A 19620-nucleotide genomic window follows, 5' to 3' on the forward strand; every position below is an offset into this window, starting at 1 on the left:
TAATAAACAAAAAGTTTCTTAGGAATAATTGTATTTTGTATGTTATATATTTACAATGTAAAATCCAATCTTTTTTTTGGATCTTGCTTGTCGTCATATGCCTATGAATATTCAAAAGATCCAAACCTTTCAATCTACTTTCAGATATTGTACTTCTTGGTATATTTTTCAGAGACCTGCAGGCCCAGCACCAGGGCTGGACCGTATTTTAATTTTTTTTAATATACCCGTTCGGGCCCAATTTTTTTTAAAAAAATCACCCGGGTCGGGCTGAATTTTTTTAAAAAAAACCCAGGCCTGGCCTGAAATTTTTTTTAAAAAAAATGTCCGGGTCTATTTTAAAACAGCCTATATTTGAAATCGTTATTATTAGCTATAAAAATAAAATCAAAAATAAATATAATTTATTTTTAAAAAACCCGGGCTGGTCCGTAAAAAAGTTTTAAAAAAAATCCGGGCCGTGTCCTGCAAATGGTACCTCCGCAGGCTCTGTTATTTTCTTAAAAAAGAGAATGTTCCCTTATTAGTTTACTAATAGGAAGAGTTGCTAATATATATAAACCCTTGTAATACATTGATAATATAATCGAAAATGTGTTTGAAATAATGCAGAGCATCCATAGCATTTTTTGGGACTATATCAACCATACTTAATCTTATTAACATAGTTATTCAGCTAATAAGGCATCATAAGATACTTTAACATCTTCATGATAAAAATTTAACAAATATTTTTTTTTCTATCACCATCTAAAAAAGATTTGGAAGGCTTTTATAGAAATAATATTTGCAGATGGTAAGTGCTGCATGATGAATTAAAAACCATTCATTTATTTGGGTTATAAATGTATCTGTATCTAAGATATACTCTTCTACTGATCCTATATTAATGTTTTAACGAAGAGCTTGCCTTGCTGCAAGTCGAGGGAGACAAATATTAAATACGTATAGCTCTGCTTTTGACTCAACAATAACATAAAATATGAAATTCTTCATCAACATTAGCCCTAATTTTCTTGAGTTCTAATAAAATGCTCTCCGCTATTCTCATTTTCTTAATCAAGTCAATCTCATGTTTTTGAAAAGTAATACATAAAATAATTGTATAATTTCTTTCTTTCTTTCTTTCTTTCTTTCTTTCTTTCTTTCTTTCTTTCTTTCTTTCTTTCTTTCTTTCTTTCTTTCTTTCTTTCTTTCTTTCTTTCTTTCTTTCTTTCTTTCTTTCTTTCTTTCTTTCTTTCTTTCTTTCTTTCTTTCTTTCTATAAAACATTCTAATGAGAAAAAAAATTTGGAATAAGCATAGAAAATAATTTTCTTGCTAAAATATTTTTTTCAGGCCATTGTGATATTTCAGTAATAGCAAATAATCATCTCTTCAAACTCCATAAAAGCTGTTACTGCTTGATGGCGGAGACTCTATCTCGTTGAACAAGGTTGCAATTTCTTTCTCCCTGTTTGATAAGAAGTTTCAAAAATAATTATTATTTGATTAGAAATTTGAAAATGGTAGATAAATATTATGCCACTAAAAATTTGAAAATAATAAGTAAATATTACACCGGAAAACTTGAAATCAAAAAATTGATAAAATAACTTAGTAGATGAATGTGATAATAAATGTAATTAAATATTTATTTAATATGAGATAGGAATAAATATTAACAAATATAAATTAATATAAACAAATAATATTTTTGAAAATATATCCGGCATCTGCATTTTTTGGCTCCCCGCTGCGTATACTCCTGTGCTAATGTATATTACTAGTTACCTTTTGGAGGGTTTATATCTATTTATGTTTTGAAAAATGTTTAATTAATGGTATTTTGAAAGGATATATAATTAATAATTTTAAAAAGAAATTAGTTATATTCCAAGGAATATATTTTTTTAAATATAAAAGTTAATGAAATATTACTTTCATTAGGAAAATCTTAACTATATTTTCTTTAACTTATTACAAGAGATTTTAAAATTTGAGAATCATCAGATCTTATTCAGTTAAAGATAATATTAAGTGCACGATTCGGGGAAAGGGGGTGGGGGGGGGGGGGGGGGGTTTCGGAGATCATAACCCTCCCTATTTTGAATAAATATACGATTTTTGATATTTGTTTATAAACTTTACTAGGGACATTTATAATATCATTTTATATTGAAAAATATTAATAAAACAACTATACCTTATTTCGATACTAAATTTCAACATATCTATAAAGAACTCCTTTCCAGGGACTCAGAGCGAACTTTACTGAACGTTATTTTAAAACGTATTTTTATAATTTTTTGAAGCTTAACCGTAATCCAACCTTTATGTCAAATCGCTAAAAGGAGCGAACCAAACCTTAATAATTTTTTTAAACCAGTTTAAAATCGTTTTATTTTATATTAAAAAATTATAACCTAACCCATAATATTTAATAGCTTATACTATATGGGGATTTTTATTAATTTTATAAGGGTGAGAAATATAATTCTTTAATGGGCTATTGGATTCAAAAAAATATAATTATCTTGAGTTATTTCAGCTAACCTCAAACGTGCTAGCAATCCCCACAACTAGGCCTAAAACAAATTATTTGTTATTTGATATTTGATATTTGATTCGATTCGATTCGTATTTTACGAATACGAATAACACAATTATTCGATTCGAAATTTCGAATCGAATATGAATAATGAGGAAAATTATTCGTATTATTCGAAATTATTTATATATAAATATTCGTAATTATTCGCAAATATTTTATTGCAAGTAAAATAAAAAGAAGTAATTAAATTTTCCTAGTGGATATCATTTCGTTTTATTTTATTTCCTATTATCAAATATCAAATCATAACAAGTTATATTTGCTGAAAAAGTTTAATGGAAGAAAAGGAAAAGCTTCAAAATAAAATATAATTATTTTATTTTGATTGTTTCTCTTTAATCATTTTTGATGTTATGAACAAGTCAAAACATTTTTATAGAGTGTGCCTCTTTCCCACATTCTCGAGCTCCTGGCAGATAAATAACTAAATTTTTTTGACTAGTTCTTATTATTTGATTAGGAAAATCCTTTTCCCATTTAGTAACCTTATTTTTGGCAAATTTTAAAGACAATCTAATTCAGATAGTGCATTATAACTTCATATCTATTACATTGTCATAATCACCTCTAAAAATTATATTAATAATTAAATAAAGGAAATTTATGCTACTAAAGTATTTTTAATAAATAAAATCTATAATGAAATACTTTCTAAAATTTTGCTATATTTTATATGCAAAAATGACAATTAGTTTAGAGAATCCTTAAAAGTGTCATCTTTAAACATCTGTAAAAAATTTTTTGCAAAATATTTTATAAGTTTTAGAAAAATTTTCGAATCGAATCGAATATTCGACGAATCGAAACGAATAATGATTTTATTATTCGTACGAATACGAATAGCGCAATTATTCGATTCACTAACGTCACTGAAAAGGGGAGAGGAGGCACGCAAGGGTTCGAGCCCTTTGAAAAATTTAAAGATTTTTTTGAACTTCATGTGGTAGAAAAAGCTAGTGACAGTTTTAGTTAATGAACGTTTCCGAGATTAAAATTTGGAAAATAATTTGTTAAAGGACTTTTTAAATTTGAAGAACTGATTTTGACAAGAATGTTTTCTTAGCAGTGGCGTAGGCATGGGGAGTGGTGGGGGTGGGGTTCAACACCCCCCCCCCTTCATGATTAATTTTTTTTATTTTAAATTACCAAATTGATAATAAATGCTTGAAATTTAAAAAATAACTAATTTATGTTTTTAATTTATTAGAAATAATAATTGATCTAAAGTATTTGATTATTTATATATTTTTTAAATAAATTCTAAATTATTTTGCATTGCATAAAACTTGCCTAGTTTGTCATATTCCATTTTATAAAAATATATATTTTATTTGTCATTATGAAAAATCAATCATTAATTTATTATTATTTCAACATATGTCAAGCACAAACATAACCTATACCTACTACTATTAATTATTTTAGCTGCCTTATTAATACCTGCAATAATGAAAGGTCCTTTTCATTTAAAAAGATTAAAAACCTATTTAAGAAATACTACCGGTGAAATATGTTTAAATGGATTAGTCCTATTAAATATTTATAAGGAGATTATTCTAGATGAAAATTTGATTATGAATTAGTAAAATCTCAGAGAAAAGTAGACCTCTCTTTATAAATTCAAATCAAAAAATTGCAACATGATTATATATTAGCTTTAATATATAATTTATAATCAAATTTTTTCGTAAATTGAATTCTTAGTTATAACATTTATATAATTTTTGTATCAACTCTTAAAATTTATGCAATTAATACTATTTTTAATCATAAAGAGAAGAGAAGAGAAGAGAAGAGAAGAGAAGAGAAGAGAAGAGAAGAGAAGAGAAGAGAAGAGAAGAGAAGAGAAGAGAGAAGAGAAGAGAAGAGAAGAGAGAGAGAAGAGAGAAGAAGAGAGAGAAGAGAAGAGAAGAAGAAGAAGAAGAGAAGAGAAGAGAAGAGAAGAGAAGAGAGAGAAGAAGAGAAGAGAAGAGAAGAGAAGAGAGAAGAGAAGAGAAGAGAAGAGAAGAGAAGAGAAGAGAAGAGAAGAGAAGAAGAAGAGAAGAGAAGAGAAGAGAAGAAGAAGAGAAGAGAAGAGAAGAGAAGAGAAGAAGAAGAGAAGAGAAGAGAAGAGAAGAGAAGAGAAGAGAAGAGAAGAAGAAGAGAAGAGAAGAGAAGAGAAGAGAAGAAGAAGAGAAGAGAAGAGAAGAGAAGAGAAGAGAAGAGAAGAGAAGAGAAGAGAAGAGAGTTTTTCTACAGTAAAATTTTTAATATTATAATCTGTATAAAATATCTACATTTGAAATTTATTTTAAATAATAAAAATAAATACATGATTAAATAAAGAAATGTTATTTATGCTAAAGTATTTTTATATAATAAATAAAATCTTTAATGAAAAATTCTATAAAATTAAAACTTTGTTATATGCAAATATTTAAAATAATTTTAACATAGCCTAAGATTTAAGATATAAGCAATTGAGTGTTCATAAAAAATTGTTCAACCCCCCCCCCCCCCACCCCACCCCATGAGAAGATCCTGGCAATGCCACTGTTTTCTATGTATTTATCGTAAATATTGATCAGAAAAAATACACGGTTTTTAAATTTGAATCATTTGTTGAAACATTTGTTTACATATATATTATACCTTTTCTATATTTTCTGATTATCATTCTTACTTGTTTTACCATTAAATATAATATTGAAAAATATGTGTGCATTTATTGCATTAGATTCAGAAAGGAGGAGAAAAGGGTTGCCGAGGAACCAAATTAAATATGAACAACCATAAATTTTTAAAATAATCATATTTTTCTCTTTTAGCGCCCATATTTTCTAAAAATTTTGAGCAACTTTAAATTAAAGAAAAATAGTTTTAAATCAACCCAAAAATGATCAAGCCAGTGATGCCGCTTATTTATTACCCGGAGTAATTGCGGCAAAGCCAAGGGGCAATTAGTATATTTATATCACAGCCAGGTATCGAATCAAATCGAATAGTGAAACCGAAATAAACAGTTATAATTTTCTGAATCGATAATATAACCCAATCTTATAATAAAATTAAAAAAAGAGAAACCTGTACCATGAAAACTATCAAACCTGTTGAGTTTTTTAGATTAAATTTATTTCTTTAAAATTAACATAATTTGAAATATATTTATATTTTTAATATAATATATTACACTTATTCGTTCAAATACATCAAAAAAAATAGGAAAGATTTTATAGGTTGGGTGTGTTATTGTATCTGCAGAATTAAAGTAATTAAATACAAAAATATTGTATCGGTATCTAGATATTATTATAAAAAGTATCTGTTGTATATATCTTTAGAGACATTTGTATCTGTTTTTAATATTTTGATATTATTTTACCTTTTGCTATATTATAAAATGATATTTGATCTCAATTTATCCGAGTTTATTTCATTACATAAACAAATCAGACAAATGTTATTTTAGACGTCAGGAAATTAAATCATATTCGATATTTATATTTATATTTATTTAATTTTTTTATATGATGAATAAATGGAGTTTCTATATTAAGTTATTATGTTTATAAGATATTTTTGCTGGGGTCCCTCAAGTTCTACTATTGAGCAGCTCTTAAGTTCCCTAGCATTGATTATGTAGAAAATATAATTGCAAAAGATTTATCAATAGATAAAATTATTGAAAAATATGGCGAAATTTTTAATAGAGGATATTCTCTGACCATTAAAAAATTGAACAAAATATTATGTCTTTTTTATATTCTTATTTATTTATAACAGTAAAATTCTCAAAAGAAATGGATTCTTTAAATTAAGATATATAATAACAGGTTTACTTGGCATATTTAATGATATGTTGAGATTTTAAATGTATTCTGGCTAAACTAGAGTTATTTTATGTAGTAAAACTTATAATATCCAGTTTCTCCTTTTATATTGGTCTTTAATAATTATCAATTTTAAAATATATATGCCTCACGCTGGGGGACTGGCGCTACTCGTTTTATATTTTCAATTCTTCTTTCAAGCCGAATCAGAGCTCATTTTATTAGTTATGGCTGTACCCAAAACCATTTTGGCAGATTTTAAATTTTTAGTAATCATAGATATGTTGTTATTTTTATATTAATTATTTATTTTCATTAAAATTTGAATTGTTGTGAATTTGAGGTTTTGATGTTTTTCACATAGCTAATGTTGTTAAACAGCTCCAATTTTAAAAAACGGCCAACTCAATAGTAACCAGAAAATTAATATCTGAGCCTCGAGATTTCGCTAATAGATGTTATAACTTTTGTGCCATCTATAAAGTAAATCTTCAGGCTTACTTAATATTTTTCTGGATAAAATATTGACATAGCTGTTTTTAAAAATCCATCGAACCGTTTAGAAACATTAGACACAGTTTAATGAATATATTATCAAAATCCTTTTTTTCATAATCCGATATTTTAGCTAAAAATATTATGCAACCTGAATTTTGCACCTAGATGGCAGAAAAGTGTGGACATCTATGAACGAAATCTCGAGAGGCGCGATTAGAGGTCTGCAATGGGCGAGTTTTGGCAAAAAAGCCCGCCCACTCGTTGTTTGGAAATTTTTTAACACGCCCGCCCACTAATAATTTTTTTTAAAAATTTACCCGTCCCTTTGTTCATTTATGTATAAATTTTGTTTAACCCGTCCCCTTAATGTTTGGAAATTATTTTAAAGCTGATTTGGCTCTTTATTCATTTATTTGCATGTATTTTTAATTAAGCATATATAATATGCAATATTATAATATAAAACTATTATTTTTAATAAATTGACGTCATTTCGCCTGAAAAATATTAAAAATTCACCCGTCCTGCCTGCCCACTACTTAAAAAATATTTTTAACCCACCCGTCATCCGCCCAATGTTAAAAATATTTTATAGAACCCGACCATGCCCGTCCAAAGTATGGCGGGCGTGACGGGCCGGTTAAAATCCATCCAATGCAGATCTCTAGCTTGCATAATTTTTTGGCTAAAATATAGGACCAGCCGTTTTTTAAAATCACGCCGTTTAACAACACTATTCATTATCATTCGATTTATTAAAAAACGAGCTAATGAACAAAGAGAATTTGAATATATGTTGCTGGAAAGGGACCCCTTTAATGGTTTATTCATATTCTACATGTGTTTATTATTTTTTATATTTTTGGACAAAAATGTCTTAAACGCCAAATTAATTTTCAAAGAAAAACCACTGCTAATGAAGTAGTCATATGTATGATAAAGAAATTTGTTAGCTAAACTGACTGGCAAATAATATATATTATTTTAATTAATTATTTTTGAAAAACTTCAATTGAAAATTTTAAAATATGGAAAATTTTGTTGTAGACTTCGGAAATTTCAAAAATATGATAGAATTATGATTGTAGAGTTCAGTGTAGTAGATTTCTGAAAAAGGCTTCGTTCAAATATGAAATATTTTTTATTAAGCGTTCTGAGCACGTTCTTGGGCCTCATTGGCAACATCCCTGCAGTAAGTTAGGGTTACATCGATTATATAATTCATAAATTATATTATATTATACACGTTAAGAGACTTATAAGCAAAGGGGGATCTAAAAAAAAGTACCATATAATTATATTTATTAAACATAAAACTTTGGCTTTTCCTTTTCTCTCTCTTTTATAATTTACTTTAAAGACAATATATTTTGATTAGTATAATAAAATATTAAAAAAATTTAATAATTTTTGTTACAAATTTCGTTATTATAGTAACGACGAAGATCCTCGAGGGAGGCCGGGTTTCTATAAGATTATATTGTGTAATTAAAATAAAATTACCATAAAATAGTGGAGAGAGGGGAACGAATACCAAAAAAATTATAATATATTACTGTATTTGTATAATATAAAAGTTAGAATAATATATTATAATCATGTTCCTTCTAAAAAAATTATAATTTTAAATAATAGAGTTATTATATAACATTATCAATGTATAATGAATTTAGAAAATTGGAATGTAAGAGTTATATATATTATATGGAATTTTTTTAGATAATCGAGGTTTATCGGGGGGCGGGGGGGGGGGTGTTAATTTTTGGATGATTTTAATATATTTATAGTAAGCCTTTAACCTTTACAATGCAGCAATGTCCAATTTTTAAAATTATTTATTCTGAGGTTTTATAAAGTTTACATATTAAAAAAGAAATTGTCGTGAAAAGACATAATCCATTACTAAATCATTCTTAGAAATTCTTTTGAAGTGTTCGAAGATATATAAATATGAATGATAATTATTTCTCAGTACTTAATCATATTTAATTATTTAATATTAATTTAAAATATATAAACAAATATTCCCTTTTTTATGAAGGACGACACACGTCCCTAAAAAACTACAACTTAGAATGGGGTGGGAATTTTATGAGGTGGATGTTTCATCTTCTCCATCCTCAAGTCTGAAGCGGCGATCACTTAATATAGTTTAGCCTTACTAAAGAAGACGAGAGCGCTTGAGAGCATGAGGCATTCAATTATTTTATAAAAATATTTTTAAGATAAAGAAAAATTTAAAATATGATTATATGATTATTCTTTTTGTAAAATAGTTTTTCACTATCTTATTATATAAAAGCAATTATGTTACAACCAGAGATTTTAAAATGTAAACTATTTTTCTGCTCTGTTCCTTATTAGCAGTATGCGAACCTGTATTAGATTTTAAAATCAAGTATTAAAATATAGCTGAAATCTATCCTAATTCTTAGGTTTTATGCATAGCTCGGTTTCTTTCATAAGTTTGACTGATTAATTACTATTAATTGAGTATTAAAACAACCTAGATACTTGATTCTTTTATACATCCCACTTTGGCCAATTTATTCTTATTTAACTTTAATAACTTTTTTCTTCTTCTCTATATAGTCTACAAAAGGAATTGAAATAATAAAATGTGTAATTAAGTTCTATGTATTGGCACAAGTTTTATTATTAGTGCTTCCAATTGTTAGGAAAATTTCATAAAGCAAATATGAGACATATTTATATATATGTTAGCGTCAATGTTTTATTTTTAAAACCTTAATTTATATAAAATATAAATGGAAAATCTAATAAAAATTATATGAAGTTTAAAAGTTCATGGAAAAATTATCTGAAATTCATAGTGCAGGTATTCCAAACATGAAGGAATACATTTTCGGTAAAATCAATTTTTTAAATTTTTAAAACGCGCTTAAAAAATAAGTTAAAGTTGAAAAAATAACACAATGCAGGAAAATCCATTGAAGCTAACATATATACATTTTTTAAAAGAAGGTCAATACGAATAAAAAATAAGAGTAAACAAAAATATGACATCGACAAGAACGACCGAGGGCCGTACAAAAATAATAATCATACCCCTCCTTATAGAATTGTTGTGACTATGCCATTGAAAAAAATAGTAGGGAAGACCGGGGATATAATAAATCCGGGGCTATAGCGAGACGTGTCTTTATTTTCTAGAGTATTAAACTCTAAGGGATAATTTTTACCAAAACTATATAATTATATATTGCATATGCGGCTAAAATTTTTATTTCCTTCAGACAGCTTGAAATTTTAATAATGCATTATATGAATAATACCTGCAGAAGTAACCTTTTAAACATTTACTATTTTTCAAAAATAAAGATGAATATACATTTTTACCACAAATCATCTAATATAAGAGAGAAAATCCTATTTTATAGAATATAAATTTACCCGAACAAAATTGATATTATATATACTTAAATAGATCCTAATCAAAGTGGCGGCATTGGGGCTATTTTTATGAGGTTAGAACGAGCCCTTTTCCACATTTTTTTTAAATTTTAGAATGGAAAAAAGGTCATGGAGAGAGCAAATAAAAGAGAAAAAAATCAAAAAATGTTATAAATAAGAAAAACAATTGTTTAGTGTGCAAAAAAAATTATCAAAAGTATCATAACAATCAAGACTGGTTTCAATGCCGTAAATGTAGTTCTTGGTCACATGGTAGATGTTGCAATTTTAATCCTTTTTTTTATTTGCAAAGATTGGAATAATGTTCCCATTTTTTTGTTTATAAATGATTTTATGCTTTAAATCATATATGTTCTAATAAAAAAATATAAAACTTTTATGTGGAAAATTAAGCAGAGATTATAGCCCAAAGGCTCGTTCGTCCCCTGGTAGGGTTCACTCGTTCCCAAAAAAAATTTCAGAAAAAATAAAATTCTGAGAAAAGTATTAGATATGTATTCTTGAAATTTAAACCTACCATAAAACTAATAGAGCTGAACAAAATGAGATATTTTTTGTTAAAAATGATAAAGTACTTTTAATTTTATTTAGGGTTGCCATTTCATAACCCCGGTCTTCCCTATATATGTTGTGAGATTTGAAATCCTCGAGGATACGGAATCTCTGAATTTTAACTCATTTCCTGATGGCGATTTTTGAATCTGAAAATTTGATTTAACTCTAAATTCATTCCATTTGTATACTGTGAATTATTTGCCGTAAACTTTATAATACATTAATTTTTATTTATTTTGAAAAATTAGAAAAACAAAAGGTTTATAATGATAATTATTTAAAATCATAGGATTATCCTACATGCCGGAATCATTTCCGATTCATTTCATATTTTGAATTTATAAATAGCCTTCAGTAAATGATTTTATATTGAGAGATTCAGAACCCCAAATATTTCCTATTCTAATATACGACATATAAAATTAAGTAAAATAAAAATTGATCCTCAAATATCGATGTATTACATAAAAGAGGAAAATGAAAAATAAAAAAAGAAAAAGAAAAAGAAAATGAAATAGAAATAGAAATAGAAATAGAAAATAAAAATATATATAAAACTTTTTAATACGAACACGACTAATATGTTGTTAACGCTCCTTTTTAAAATCAACTAGCTCTCGCTCCCGTTCCTACCTTCTCAAAATGAGCTAGCTTCCGCTCCCGTTACTAAATTTTTAAAAGGAGCTAGCTCTCCAAGTAATGGAGTGCCACTCCATACCCGCTACTTTGATTTTCATTATTTTTCGAAAGTATAATACTAAACTAAATCATATTCTTTATCAAAAAAAAATTTTTATATTAAATGATATATCAAAATATTTATAATCTTTTGTAATGTTAACTTTTAAAAGTAATTAATTTTCTAAATTTGAATCTAACAAACATCCACGCTACCCTAAAACCTGTTTAGCAATACTAAACAGGCGCTCAACAGGATCACTAGAGGGAAGCGGGGTATTGTATTTTATATAAAAATATTTTTTCAATCATGAATTTATCAAAAATAATAATTTTGATATCATTGTTTAAAAAATATTTGTCCAATTTATTATCTTTCTGATTATCAATTTCATGGAATCCAAAAATCTTCCAAATCATTGCAGAATTCCCGTGAACTAGTAGCTATTTTTGCATCAGGAATTTGTTTTCTTAAAAAATTCATTAATTTGTATTTTAGTTTCATATTAATTTATACATTAAATTTCAAAGAGCGGTGGAGCGGCGCTCCTCCACTCCAGCCCTAAAAGGAGTTAGTTCCCGCTCCTGAAAGTGTAGCGGCGCTCCTTATAAATAACAATTAATTGCAAAATATAATTTATTATTTAAAATAAATTTAAACATGATATAAAAAAAATATTATATAAGGAATTCTTCTACAAATATATATTTGAAGAAAATCTTTGGAAAACAAAAAAATTTCAAATATAATAAATCGTACTGAGCTATAATTCTAAAACCTTTTGATTTTCGCAAAATTATGGTATTGAAATACGTATTTCTTTCAAGTTTTTTATAATCTGCTCTTCTGCATTTCATTGATATTTTTCTAGATTTTTTTAAATTTTATCATTTGTTGGGTGGGGGTGTTATGTAAATTTTTCTTAATAAAGAGAAAAAAGTAACAAAGAGGTTATGTTATGTAATTCTTACCGACAAGGATGTCGTTGCTTTCAAAATGTTTAAATATAGCAGGACTTAGATATTATATAAGTGTAAAAATTATACATTATTTATATATATTTTTTAATTTAATTAAATATTAATTTAAATAGAGTTTTCATATCAAAACAATTAATATGAATCTTTTAATTTAAATTTTCTTTTCATTCAAACATATAATTGAATGATGAGGATTATAGCCTTGAGCGTTATTGATTTTTGATCTGTTTTATTAAAATATTAGAAAAATATTAGATATACGTCGTAATTTTATCCTTATATACAAAAAATATTGTTGTTTTTGAGTAACGTCTCTAAGGTCTAGTTAGTGTATGCGTATGTCACCTGCCGTATAATCTGGGTTCAAATCCAGCAAGGACCGAGTTTCTAAAGTCAAATAAATGGTTCTGTACTACGGGACATGATAGATAGAATATCGGGAGCGATCGCGAGATTCCGTTAATATATATTAAAATAAAATAGCATTTCATTTTAATAAACTTTGGTCGTTGTTTAGCAAAATTTGGTTGTGGTTTAGAAAATTGCTATATAGCATTACTCAAAAAATGAATAATTTTTAGATGATCAAGAAAAATTAGTTAAACTATTAGAAATAAAAATAATTCTTTAGATATTTTTAATGAATTACCAAAATTATTATTAAAATAATATTTACCCAGTGGCGTAGCTAAGATTTATTCAAAGTAAGGTGTATGAACTCTTTTTTTTGGGGGGGGGGGCTATGCCCCCCAATTTTTGCCGGCATTCAGCAGTGTTCCGCTATAAAAAAAAATTGATTGGGTTAGTTTTACAAACAATAAAAAAATAATAAACAAAATGGCGTCACGTTTTAAGCGTGAAGTAAGCCAAGCTTTTAGAGAAACTAATTCTGAATACCAAGCCATTAAGTAGTGGTTAATTAGGGCATTTAATTGTTTTAATCAATTTAGTATAATGTTTTACAAGAGAATAAATTTTGGTGAAATAAGAAATTACCAAGATTGGCATTATTTTAGAAAATTTTAAATATATGGTTTGCTTTAATATAATATTTTACTTATTAAATTCTTCAATCAATTTTGCCTACCACAAAATAAAATAACTAAGTTATACCAAGTAATTATGATATCACGCCTTGAGCTTGAAGTCAGCCATATTTCTGGAACCATTAACTCTAAAACTTATATCAACGCATTTAACACAAACATTATATTAAATTCTTCTATATCTTCCAATCTAGCATTATGTCAATTTTGACATTTTTTTCTTATTTGCTAATAACATTTATTCTTTATACTGTTTATCAAAAGAACTAAACATGTTAGTTATCATATAATAATGATTTTATTTTTATATTTAAAAAAAACTAACCATTATCTCTGTTGCTTAGCCCTAAGCTAATAGCGAAAGCGGTTCTCTAGCTTGGTATCAAGCCTTGACCTGAGTCGTGTTGTTTGGTAAAAACTAGCAGAAACTTATGCTGTTTTGCTCTGCTCAGCAGTCTTAAGTAGGTAATTGTTAGATGTTACATAAAGTAGTGGATTTGGTGTTTAATAAAATTAGTAACGCTGCGAATTTAATTAAAAGGCTGAGATAAAACTATGCATTTATTTAAAACTGTGAAAACAATTTCAAAAAATGGAAATGATTTTAAAATGCTTTGAAAATAATTTAAAAACACTGAAAATAATTTAAATAATGGGCAAATGTTATAAAACTGTAAATGTAATTATTAAACTGTTAAAATAATTATAAAACTGATAATACTTTGAAAACAATAAAATCATATTTTAAAAACTGTGCATTTGATTTAAAAACTGTGCATATAATTTGTTCACAAAAATAAATACCTTTAATATTTAAAAAACACTATGTTTATAAAATATATAATAATTTTTGCATTTTGAAATAGATGAAAGGAGATTCCAAAAAATATAAAAAAATATAATCTTAACTTAATTTCGACCAAAAATGATACATTATTTAAAATTACTATTTTGGAAAAAGGAAACATAAAATTTCTTGTCGAAACTAGCTAAATCATTCGATATATTAATTTACTATAATATTTTTTTTTAAATATTTTTATTAAAATACAATTCGAATTATTGGAGAAATTTTTTCTAAAGGAAAAATGTATAGTAAATAAATTATGCTCCTTTTTTTGGTTATATTATAATATATAATGTCTGCCAAAATATAATTTTAATTTTAGTATTTTATATTTTTAAAGAGTGTCTATTTTTACACAGGCGAATTTCGTTTATAATAAACTTGACATAATTCATTTTTTTTATATTAACCGTAGCTATAAAAAATACGCACACAATAGTTACTACCTCTATGAGTTTTGCACTTCATTATAAATAAATATTATAACTTTTATTAGAAAAGAAAATTTTCCAATTTTCATAATTTGACAGGTAGGCTATTTGGAAAAACATGCCAAATAAAAAAAGATTAAAACAATTTTAATTTTATTTTAACGTCAATTTTTAAAATATAACGGATAGAATGAATTATACAGTAGGTAACTATGCAAGTTAGTCCTTTGGGCCTAAAATCTATAAAAAAATTGTCAATAGTCAGTCATAAAATTAACCTCCACCCACCCCCCCCTCCAACTATGAAAGAAATTTTAAAAAATAAAAATCAATTTTGCTTCTTATTAAAATTAAAATATATTTAGAATAATATCTATGATATGGTTGGAGCATTGATATCATAGGGGGGGGGGGGAGGAGGTTAAAGAATGATTTTAACGCTTCAGTGAATATTTTAAAAACAACAAAGACCCCAAGTGTAGTATAAAGTCGTTTTTTTTTATCCAAAAAAAAAGGAATTTCCCGTTTTTGGTTATTTTGATTATTCGGTACGATTTTCTGCAAGTGAAGTTGTAGGCAAGATGATGCAAATTTCAGTATCGACTTTAATAATTTAGTGAATCTTATATATATATATAAAAATCCTCAATTTTTAGATCGATTTACTAAATATTATTTTAAGGATTCGGTAATCGCCGCAAGGGATCTTGCTGGTAGAGATAAAAAAAAATGTATTATGTCAATTCTATAAAAAAACTTAAAAACAGTTATTGTTATGATAAGAGGATTATTCGTGATCTTGAGAAATAATATCGCATTATGCTTTTCAATATATTGTTGTCATATATCACGCTCTTAAAAATTTAATTATTTAAGAAATATCATCGCTGCCTCTTCAATATATGTTCTTTGTCAAACGTATCTGAAGTTGATTTACCAATTCATTACATTACCAAGACTCAATGAAAAGATTAATCATGTAGTTGATTGAACTAAAAGCCTTAAGAATATATTATACACATATGCCATAAACGAATTTTTTATCCATAGTAATAAACTAGCAGGAGCATATCCTAATATTTCAGTTGTTTTAAAAATTCTGATCGTGTTCAAGAATGTCCCTGCGTGACTCATTAGCTCGTTGTCCTATCCCTAATTTCCATGAAAAATAAAGATTTTGTTACCCCCCCCCCCGATAAATTACATTTTTACCTCTGGGAAGATTGTAAATATAGTTTCACAGGTAGAATTTAAATAAAATTATATAATTTTTGAGGTAATAAATCAGGCCAAGCGCGTAACCAATGGGGAGGGGGAAAGGTTGACCCCCCCCATCGCAAATTTGACTATTTTCATAATAATCATTTTAAGCTAATAAAAATTTTACCCCCCCCCCCCCCAATCAAAATTTTACAAATATTTGAATATCAATTTTCCAACATACTATTATTCAAAAATATTAATAAAATGGAAAAATATTAAGTCAACGAGATTGAAATCAAAAGGTAATTTATTTTATTATTATATATAATTATTTTATTAAATTCAAAATTATTAGTGAGATAGAATTAATAAGTATTTTTAATAATATTTTAATTATTAATAAATGTCTATAATTTTTTAAATATTTTTCAATTTTACTTCCATTTTATAGAACAAAAGAAATAGAAATACAAAAATTAAATAAGGCTGAGCATGAAAAAAAGTAATGTGTCGTCAGAAGCGATATCATTATTGAATTCAATTGATCAATCAGAGTTTATCATTGCTGCTAGTTGTAAATTTCCTATAGCTCACTACTTTGTAAAAATTTACAAAAACTAAATTTAGATTTGGTTCAGGTTATTGATTTGGCGGAAAATATATATGAACAGGTAGATACAATAAGAATGAATGTAGATAAATATTTTCATAATATTTTTCTAGACGTTGAATCGAAGGCTAAATTTTATGATATAACACTAATTAAACCTCGTCTAGCACCTAGGCAATTATTGAGATGTAAAATAAATATTGGCTCAACTAAATAATATATCCATTTTCATCCCATTCTTAGATACTTTTTTATCGCAAATAAAAACACGGTTTTTAGATAAAAACAAGTCTTTAGCAATCTTCAAGTTTTATTACCCAAAGATCCTTCTTCGTTTTCTAATGCCACTATTGGTAGAATTAAATATTTAGCAAAATTTTATTCCTATGAGATTGATACTGAAATAAATTTAATCAGTGAATTCGAATTGTGGTTAAATATTTACTACGTTTAGCTATTTTACCTGAGCATGCTATTGATGCGCTCAATTGGTGTAAAGAAACCTTGGCTCAATTTCCTAATATTTTGAAGTTGTTTTATATTCTTGCATGTTTGCCTATTACAACATGTACGAATGAAAGGACTTTTTCCAACTTGAGAAGGTTGAAAACATATTTACGAAGTACTGAATCTCGGCTAAATGAGTTAGCTCTGTTAAATAATCACATTTTCGATAAAAAAATTATATTCTACTTATATTGTATGAGAATTTAAGCTAAGGCTAGTTTTTAAAGCAAATTTTATAAAAAAAATGACATTACACTTTATTTCAACTTTATATTTAAAAAAAACTTTACATTTAAAAACACTTTATTAAATATAATATACCTAACTTGAAATAATAAAAAATAGGCTTGTAATATCCATAAGCACGAATTAATAAATAATAGTTAAAATTAGAAATATAATTATTATTAAATTATGAATAATTTAATAGAATAGCTAAAACATAAGACCTGGCCGTAAAAGGGGTTTGGGGGAGAAGCCCCCAAAAAATTTCCTCCCCCCCTATAAGATAATCCTGGATACACCACTGAATCAGGCATTAACTTAAACAAGTACAATATGCCCTACAGTTCTGTCTCTTGTCAGAGAAATTAAGAGATATGGCTTTGATTTAAACTTTATTTTAAAGAATAATGTTTGGGGCACGATTGAATTTATTTGGGCAAAAAGTAATCACGATTCCCAGTCTTCTACTCTACAGCCCTCTCTCCTCTTTTAGGCACAAATTGGTAAAATAAAAATACTTTCTTGCCTCCCTAATATTTCAAATCTCCCCTTCTCTCCCACCAAACTTTGTAGGTGTCTCTGGCCGGGGTACTATGGTATAAGTCGGATAAAAACCTTCGATTTATAGTTCAAGCCCTAAAATCTATATGTAAGGATATCCACTTTTGAACCCTCATTAAATTAATAAAATATTAATTTTTTTTTAAAAAAAAGAAATTTATGACAAAATAATGCCAATCACAATTTTGAGCGAAAAGAATCATTAATTGTTATCTATAATATTTTTAGTAATATAATAACATAAATCTCGAGAAGAGAAAAAGAATAATTTTTCTTAAAACCCGGTCCTAATTCTTATTTATTATTATTATTATCATAGTAGTATGTATAGGTGTATTCAGGCGTATCCTGGGGGGGGGGGTTTATAGTTTTTCTCTTATATTAATTTTATTGGAATGAATTAAAGTCTGACATAAGGGCTGGAGCCACTGGAGGCCAGCCCCCCCCCCAAAAAAAAATTTTTTTGGTCCCCAAACCTGGCCCCCAGAAAAAATCTTTGGCCCTAAAAAATGTCCCCCATATATTTTTCCGGCCCCCCAAATTTAAAAAAATTTTTGTAAATTTTTATATTTTTAAAATAAATTTTAATTATTATTCAAAAAACATGTCCTGTTTGTAAATTTCTTCCTATCCTGTTTTAGTTTTTCCCAATTATAAATCATCATTCATTCGTATTTTATCATTTTCATGTGTGTTTGTGTATAACATTATATAGGCGCTTAATTATAACGTTTAAATTATACTTATTTCAATGATAATTATTTAATTTATTATGGTTCAATCACAATATTATTATCTTTTGTAGGTCTCTGATACAGATCTGGGTGCAAATCATAAAAAACCAGGATTTTCTGAAGCTAATCAAGTGATTACTCAAGGCTTAATATATATATCAAATCTAAGGAAACAGATTGATACCGATTCGTAAATATTTTAAAATAAAAAGGGTTTATTAAATTTTTATAAAATTTGGTAATTATTGTGCAGTGTTGCTAAACACAAAATAATATTATATAAGCCCGATATAACCAGTTATTTAAAACAGCGGTGAATATTTTAGCATTATTAAGAAAATAGTGAGATAACAATAATTTTGGTAAGCCAATAAATTAACCGTAATCTTTACTATCTTAAATCAAGATTTCATGATATTTCTTAACATACAGGAGCAACCTTTAAGTGGGACTGGTTCAACAATGAATGTAGAAAACATAATTTATTCTTTCTAGACTATTTATAGCAATGTTTTCATACACCATCCAAAAAGATCCTGAATTAAATAAAATTACGAAATTTATATGCAAAAATACGCGATATACATCACTCAGATTCAAACGAAGTAATATCTATTATGGTAGATATGGTGATTATATTTCAGATAAATATAACAAAAAATGGATGCTTTTTTTTGTCTTAAGGCTATGTGACAAAAGATGCATCAGGTTGTGAAAACCTGAGTATTAATTACATTTTTTCTGGAGGCGAAGTCCAAAAAAATTTAATAGGATTATTAATTTACAATGTCTTTCTGTTGAAAGCATTACTAGTTGCATTTTAAAGCAACTTAATGAGTTAAAAATTAATTCAACGAATATGATAACCAGGCATATGATGGTGCAAACGTTATGTCTGGCCTAAATGG

The sequence above is a fragment of the Gordionus sp. m RMFG-2023 genome, chromosome 1, assembly GCF_954871325.1.
Source record: "Gordionus sp. m RMFG-2023 chromosome 1, tfGorSpeb1-WG-v2, whole genome shotgun sequence".
In the NCBI taxonomy this organism is placed as follows: Eukaryota; Metazoa; Nematomorpha; class Gordioida; order Chordodea; family Parachordodidae; genus Gordionus; species Gordionus sp. m RMFG-2023.